The sequence below is a fragment of the Salvelinus alpinus genome, chromosome 4 (assembly GCF_045679555.1).
Source record: "Salvelinus alpinus chromosome 4, SLU_Salpinus.1, whole genome shotgun sequence".
In the NCBI taxonomy this organism is placed as follows: domain Eukaryota; kingdom Metazoa; phylum Chordata; class Actinopteri; order Salmoniformes; family Salmonidae; genus Salvelinus; species Salvelinus alpinus.
Genome location: NC_092089.1, coordinates 55,710,069 through 55,717,295, shown reverse-complemented (window position 1 = coordinate 55,717,295; position 7,227 = coordinate 55,710,069). Strand labels below are relative to the sequence as shown.

Below are 7,227 nucleotides of genomic sequence, written 5' to 3'. Positions count from 1 at the left end.
CTGTAGGTAGCCAGTCACAGTGGGAGACAACCTTAGGTTTCCATTAGTGAAGTATGTTTCAGTCTAAACTGTCAGTCAGTGTAGATGGCCCACGTTGTCTATCTGTGTTCTAGATGAGTTGTGTCAGTGTTCGGCTACGTTGTGGGCCTGTACACTTGGGAAGACAATGTCTTTCCTGGGGTTGTTCCCCCCAGAGGCTGATCTGAATGGATTGCAGAGGCGTGGAGGAGAAATAAATTGGAGAAAATAATAAATCGATGCTTGACGGAGAGTAAACAGACCTTCTAACCCCCAGTCCAAACGCTAGCGCTGAGGTTTTCTCCTTGGGCTGTATTGGATTGGTATGCGGAGCTGAGGAGAGGGGGCTCAGAAAAAGACTTGGCCTACAAATGATGTCCTTTGTTTGATCCATTAGGGAGGGGACCTCTACTGTCCCAGGGTGACAGTGGGGGAGGGACGGTTCTAAGAAACATCTCTGTCAGCTTCCTCTTTACGGCTCTTCTTCTCTGGACAGAGAGAGAGATACCAAGCTAAGACTGCTGTAGGTTTCATCCACTGGGGAAATTAGTGTGAGGAGAGTATATGGTGGTATTCTGCTGGTGTGTGCGTGCGTGCGTGTATTTGTGTGTGTGTGGGGGGGGGGGGTTGAATGTAGTGTGAAAGAGAGCTTGTAGAGAGATTATTATTGTTGGGAGGGGGGGCCTTACTGGCTTCTTGAAACTAATCTTGAAAACCCAGTCAAAAGTAAATCTAGTTTCAACTAAATATTATTAAGTTACTTGAATTTAAGTGAGCATTCAATTTTGGTTTGCCCAAACTTAGCCTAAACATGAGAAAACTTAGGGGAAAAAATTCGGCCAACATAAAATTATGTGTTTACTCAATTTGTTTCTAATGTTCATTGAGCTAGATGTTTTTTGTGGAATTTTACCAAAAAAAATGGCTGTGGAACTAAACTGATCAAAAGTATTAACCGCAACATGCAACAATTTCAAGGACTTTACTGAGTTACAGTTTATATAAGGAAATCAGTCAATTGAAATAAATTCATTAGGCCCTAATCTATGGATTTCACATGACTGGGAATACAGATATGCATCTGTTGGTCACAGATACCTTTAAAAAAAGATAGGGGCGTGGATCAGAAAACCAGTCAGTATCTGGTGTGACCACCATTTACCTAATGCAGTGCGACACATCGCCTTTGCATAGAGTTGATCAGGCTGTTGATTGTGGCCTGTGTAATGTTGTCCCACTCCTCTTCAATGGCTTTGCAAAGTTGCTGGATATTGGTGGGAACTGGAATACGCTGTCGTACATGTCGATCCAGAGCATCCCAAACATTCTCAATGGGTGACATGTCTGGTGAGTATGCAGGCCATGGAAGAACTGGGACATTTTCAGCTTCCAGGAATTGTGTACAGATCCTTGAAATGCAGATTAGGTGATGGTGGCGGATGAATGGCACGACAATGGGCCTCAGGATCTCGTCACAGTATCTCTGTGCATTCAAATTGCCATCGATCAAATGCAATTGTGTTTGTTGTCCGTAGCTTATGCCTGCCCATACCATAACCCCACTGCCACCATGGGGCACTCTGTTCACGACGTTGACATCAGCAAACTGCTTGCTGACACGACGCCATACGTGCTACACTGTCTGCCATCTGCCTGGACAGTTGAAACTGAGATTCATCTCTGAAGAACACCCTTCTCCAGCATGCCAGTGGCCATCGAAGGTGAGCATTTGCCCACTGAAGTCGATTACGACAACGAACTGCAGTCAGGGAAGACCCTGGTGAGGATGACGATTTTGTGCAGAAATTAATCGGTTCTGCAAACCCACAGTTTCATCAGCTGTTCGGGTGACTGGTGTCAGACGATCCTGCAGGTGAAGAAGCCGGATGTGGAAGTCCTGGGCTGGCGTGGTTGCACGTGGTCTGAGGTTGTGAGGCCGACTGGACATACTGCCAAATTCTCTAAAACAATTTTGGAAGCGGCTTATGGTAGAGACTTTTACATTCAATTCTCTGGCAACAGCTCTGGTGGACATTCCTGTAGTCAGCATGCCAATTGCACGCTCCCTCAAAACTTGAGACTTCTGTGGCGTTGTGTTTGCACTAACAGGGATGTAAGCAAAATTGTGCACAACATTTTAGAGAAATAAGCTTTCTGTGCAAATGGAACATTTTAGAGAAATAAGCTTTCTGTGTATATGGAACATTTCTGGGATCTTTTATTTCAGCTCATGAAACATGGGACCAACACTTTACATGTTGCATTTATATTTTTGTTCAGTATAGTTAGTGACACACAGTGCTTTTTAATGTTTTTACTCATTTCTCTCCCCAATTGGTAGTTACAGTCTTGTCCCATCACTGCAACTCCCATACGGACTCGGGGAAGACAAAGGTCAAGAGCCGTGCATCCTCCGAAACACAACCCAGCCAAGCCGCCCTGCTTCTTGACACAATGCCCGCTTAACCTGGACGCCAGCCGCACCAATGTGTCAGAGGAAACACCGTACAGTCTGCTTCGAAGCAGACGGCCACATTTTCCAGTTTTTATTCATTTACAGATAGCCAGTCCTTTCTGTACTACTAAGCATTCGAAATGTAACGGGTACTTTTGTGTGTCAGGGAAAATGTATGGAGTAAAAAGTACATCATTTTCTTTAGGAATGTAGTGAAGTAAAAGTCAAATTTGTATAAAATATAAATAGTAAAGTAAAGTACAGATACCCCAAAAAACTACTTAAGTAGTACTTTAAAGTATTTTTACTTAAGTACTTTACACCACTGTATATTGGACTCACATATTTTCTACTGTGTTCCAAAAACAAGGTACGATGGCATTTACTATCTCCCTGGATTATTTTACTGTAGTTCTCTAGGTTATTCTCTCTGTTTAAAAAAATATATATAGTTTTGCAGTTGTTCATATCCCCTGTTGGGGTTTTATTTTCACTAATTCTGTTACAAGGAACTAAAAGGCTTCAGTGCACGTGTAGTTTATATGAGTGTTTGAAGAGCCTTTATCTCTGGTATAATGACTGAATACAGATCCATTCTATTCTATTCTATTCTAATCACTTTTATTCTATTATATTGAAACATACCAGTAAGATCTCCCTGGATTCTGAATTTCTTTCATTTATTTACCACCATGTCTCATGTTTGGGATGTGTCTATTTATGATCTTTTAGAATTCCAAACTGGTTTACCATCCGGTGCAGTCCTTCAATTCTCTGGATCTGGATGATACCGATGGAACAGACCTCCAACTCCCATCTGAAGCTCATGTGGAACACTCTCAGGGATAAAGTGAAGACCAACTGGTTTCTCCATAAGTCCATTACAGGGAATCAGTCTCCACAGGTGACCGACTACCAGAGATAATACAGTATTTCTTGTGTGTGCGCTGTCTTCTGTCTATTTGTAGTTGTCTACATGTGCTGGGTTAACTATCCACAATATATCTCATTGTGTTTTGTGTGTGTTATTTCTGCCATGTTTGAGTTGGCTGTTGGTCTCTTCCAGTTACCATAGGCAGACATTGCCCTGCAGAACTTCCAGGAAGCAGATCCAGTGGTGGGGGTGGAGCATCTTGGGATGATGCATAAACTCCATGACAGCGTGGGCGGAGTCACCAGGTCCTCACCACCTCAGAAAAGGACACAGCTATTGCATGATGTCGCCGTGGATGTCCGAGAGATGCACCTTAAGGATCTTCTCCAAACCAGCAGAGCACCGGCACGCAGGGCAGACCATGGGCATGGGCAGGGGCAGAGGAGGAGGGGCACCGGGCAGTGAGGGCAGGGGCACAGTTGAAACAGCATATCTCAGCCCTGGTCCAACAGAGACTGTAAAGAGAACTATGGGATCTGTAGGTTTACATTTGCCTAAAAGTTGGAGCGAGAGAGAGACATTTTCAACATAGCCTTAAAGAGGGGGATGAGAGGATGAGGTTGGTGCTTAAAATACATTCTCACACTCTTACACAAAAATGTTTTTGTTTAAAAAAAAAAAATCTGCACAATTCTCAATAACCACCTCCTATTTTGACTCTTGCTGCCAAAGTTGTAAAGGTTTATGAAAGTTACATTTGTGTTTTTGTTTTTACTTCATGGAAGTGTGAATTCAGCTCAGGAAATGAATTACATTCTCATTAACTGACTGTGTCATTCCTCATTGGGTTGGACAAACAACAAATTACATTTCAGCTGTCTAATTTCTCTCTGTCCTCGACTGATCTCAAATAACCACATGATAATCCATGATAATAATAGCAATTTGAGTGCTCTCAACCTTTGATCAATTCATTAAAAAATGCACCCTGACAGAGAAACAAATAATTGGTTGGCTCATATCCTCAGTGTTTTCAGGACCCCAATTTACGCTTGTAATGGGGGGGGGACACCTTTTTTTAGGTACTTATATAAGACAATACAATCACACGTTGGGCATTGAGGAGTGAGATACATTGTTTTATTAAGGTGAGGTCTAAGACAACCTTTGATAACAGCAACATGGAGGTAGGCCTAGCCTGTTTGATTTAAACAACAGTATCAAAACATTTATCAAAACAAAAAAATACAATCAAAAAGTTTCTTTCCCAAGATGTGGTTTGTGATCATAAGATCTTTCTCCCAGTTTACCATGGTACTGCTGTGAAGTACCGCCACCGTATTGACACGGCTATATTGATGTTTCAATTAGAATAGCATTACATAGCGCAGCCGCATGGTAACACAGCATCACCAACCATCTGCTCTGACTCCACGTCTGACGAACGAGGCACGTGGGGCTAATCGAGCCACACATGAGCGACGGGACCGTGAGATCTCGCACACACGCATGAACACTTACAAAGATATACCCTCACTCTCTCACACATACACACACACATAGACACACACTCTGTCTGTCTCACACACACGTTTCTATGCAGAGAAAGAAGGAACAGAAGGGAGGCTCCTCACCCTCTAGTTTAGACACCCTAATAACTATAAGGACAACCTCTGATTCCATCTCTCCCTTTCCCTTTCGTTTTAATAGGATCACCTGACAGGGTAATAATGCATTGACAGGGAAGAGAGATCCATACCTAATGTGTGTGGAGAATTCTTCAAAGCGCATCCGGGCAAAAGATTTGAAAAGGAAATGCTTTGTGCCAGGTTGGCGTGCTGGGAGGGTATGAAATAATACAGGGCATTATGCTTGGCATTACTGTCTGCCAACCCTAGAATCAAAGACGTGGTTGTCTGGATTACCTCCCTAATCTGTTGATGCTTTTGAGGAGCGATGCAGGTGTTTATGTGCCAGTTTTTTTTTCGTTTTTTTTTCGGGAGGAGTGTTAGGTTGGTAATCTACATGAAATGCTTTCTGGGGAATAAGACATGATGAAATAGGGCCAAGAGATCTCACTGGAAGCATGGCACGTTTTATTGCAAAACAGCATGCTGTTGAGATAGTTGTAATACCGCTGCCTATGTGGAGGAGGTGGTAGTAGGCCTAGACACCACTTGTTGACTTACTTGACTGTTATGGTGGGAGGAAACTACTACTTCCGAACTACTAGACTACAATCAAACAATTTACCAACTAACAATACCTACTAACAATTTTTTACAACTAATGCTGAAAATACCTCAGCTTCAAAGTTCAATGAACAACATCGCCAATGGCACTAATCGGAAACTACATCCACAGCTCTAGGAACAACGCATCTTATTATCGTGGGTAGTTAGTCTAAAGATCAGCTCATCAGTGGACTTCCGGAGAAGTATACATTGGGTAATCCTCCCTTTTTCTCTTCACTGGGGTGGTCTCATCCAGGTTCAAAGAGGGACAGAATACACCTCCCACCACAATAGACTAGAACCACTGGTGGCTCTGCTTGCTGAGGGGTGCAGCTTTAAGCAGGCCTTTGAGGGGCCTAATTGCATTGGAATACAGGAGCCTGAGAGCTTGGCTCTGATCACGCCGACATGTGAAGGGCTCGCTCCCCAGCACCTCGAGAGCCATACTTTGCCAAGCCCTTCACAATACACACAATTAATACTCTCCATGCTCTCCCTACTCTACCTCTCTTTCCATCACTCCTTTATTTCTGTCTGTCTTTCTTCCGTTCTCTCTCTCTCGCTCTCTCGCTCTCTCACTCGTATGCACACGCACTCACACACTGTTAATTCTCATGCAACCTGTCAATCCCGCTTCCTTTGATACATACACCAATTACATAATGGACTATAAGTAAGAGCTATAGGGAAAAAATGGGTAAACTTAAAAGACACCAATCCTTACACAAGTAGCCTTACACTACTAGTTGAGTAATGTACTGGTATGTAATTACCTTACAAAAAGGCTAGTAAGTATATGCAGTTAATTAATCTCTGTATGGTGACATGACCGCTGAAAGGTAACAACAGTCCAATGCAGTGTGATATTGGTCTGGATATAGCTAAGGTTTTTCAAGGGAATGTTTCAGTGGTTTTACATATCAGACTACCTGTAGGCCTACATGTTAAAAAATGACTGTGTCTAGTCTAAATCCTTTCTATTGATTTCTAACCTATTGCATGAGAATTATAGGCATAGTATTTCCTCCAGTTCAGTACAATTGGAGGAGGAGACAGGAAGTGGTCACAGGCATGTCATGAATGTTATTATGGTAACATCACATCTACATAATGCAAAGTGAGGGATTCTTCTATGAGGCCTACAGGTCTGTCTTCATCCTACACTTATCCTACACTTCATCCTAAAAAGAAAAGGTTCCTAGAGTGTCCTTTCGGGGTTCTTCGAATTGAAACTGTGGGGGAACCCCTATATGTTCTTCGAAGAACCCCTTTTAATGGATCCTCTAGCAACCTTTCAAAGAAACTTTAGGGGTACATTTAACTACCCCCCCCCCCCCCCCCACTCCCCTAGTCTTATTATTAATACACATCACTATAACAACAATAACACAATATTTTAGTTGTCCGTGTTTCGCTACATCTGCAATAACATCTGCTAAAAATGTGTACATGACCAATCAAATTTGATTTGATTTATTATGATTTTAGCAGCAAAGCAGAATAAAAAAAATATATAAATGTGAGGTAAACTCCCAGCAGAGCCCCAAGTCCAATGGTTATATCCTCTGGCGTGTTGATGTTAATGTGTTGATGTTCTCCATATTCATAGCCAGAATGATTTTGCAGTGGATGGTGATCAAACAGGT

The 7,227-nt window shown here is 42.5% G+C and overlaps 1 pseudogene; it reads left to right on the top strand.

The window, feature by feature from the left end:
- Positions 1 to 4,316, top strand: part of LOC139572614 (PC3-like endoprotease variant B) — a 143,462-nt pseudogene extending 139,146 nt beyond the window's left edge.
- Positions 4,317 to 7,227: the final 2,911 nt, after the last annotated feature.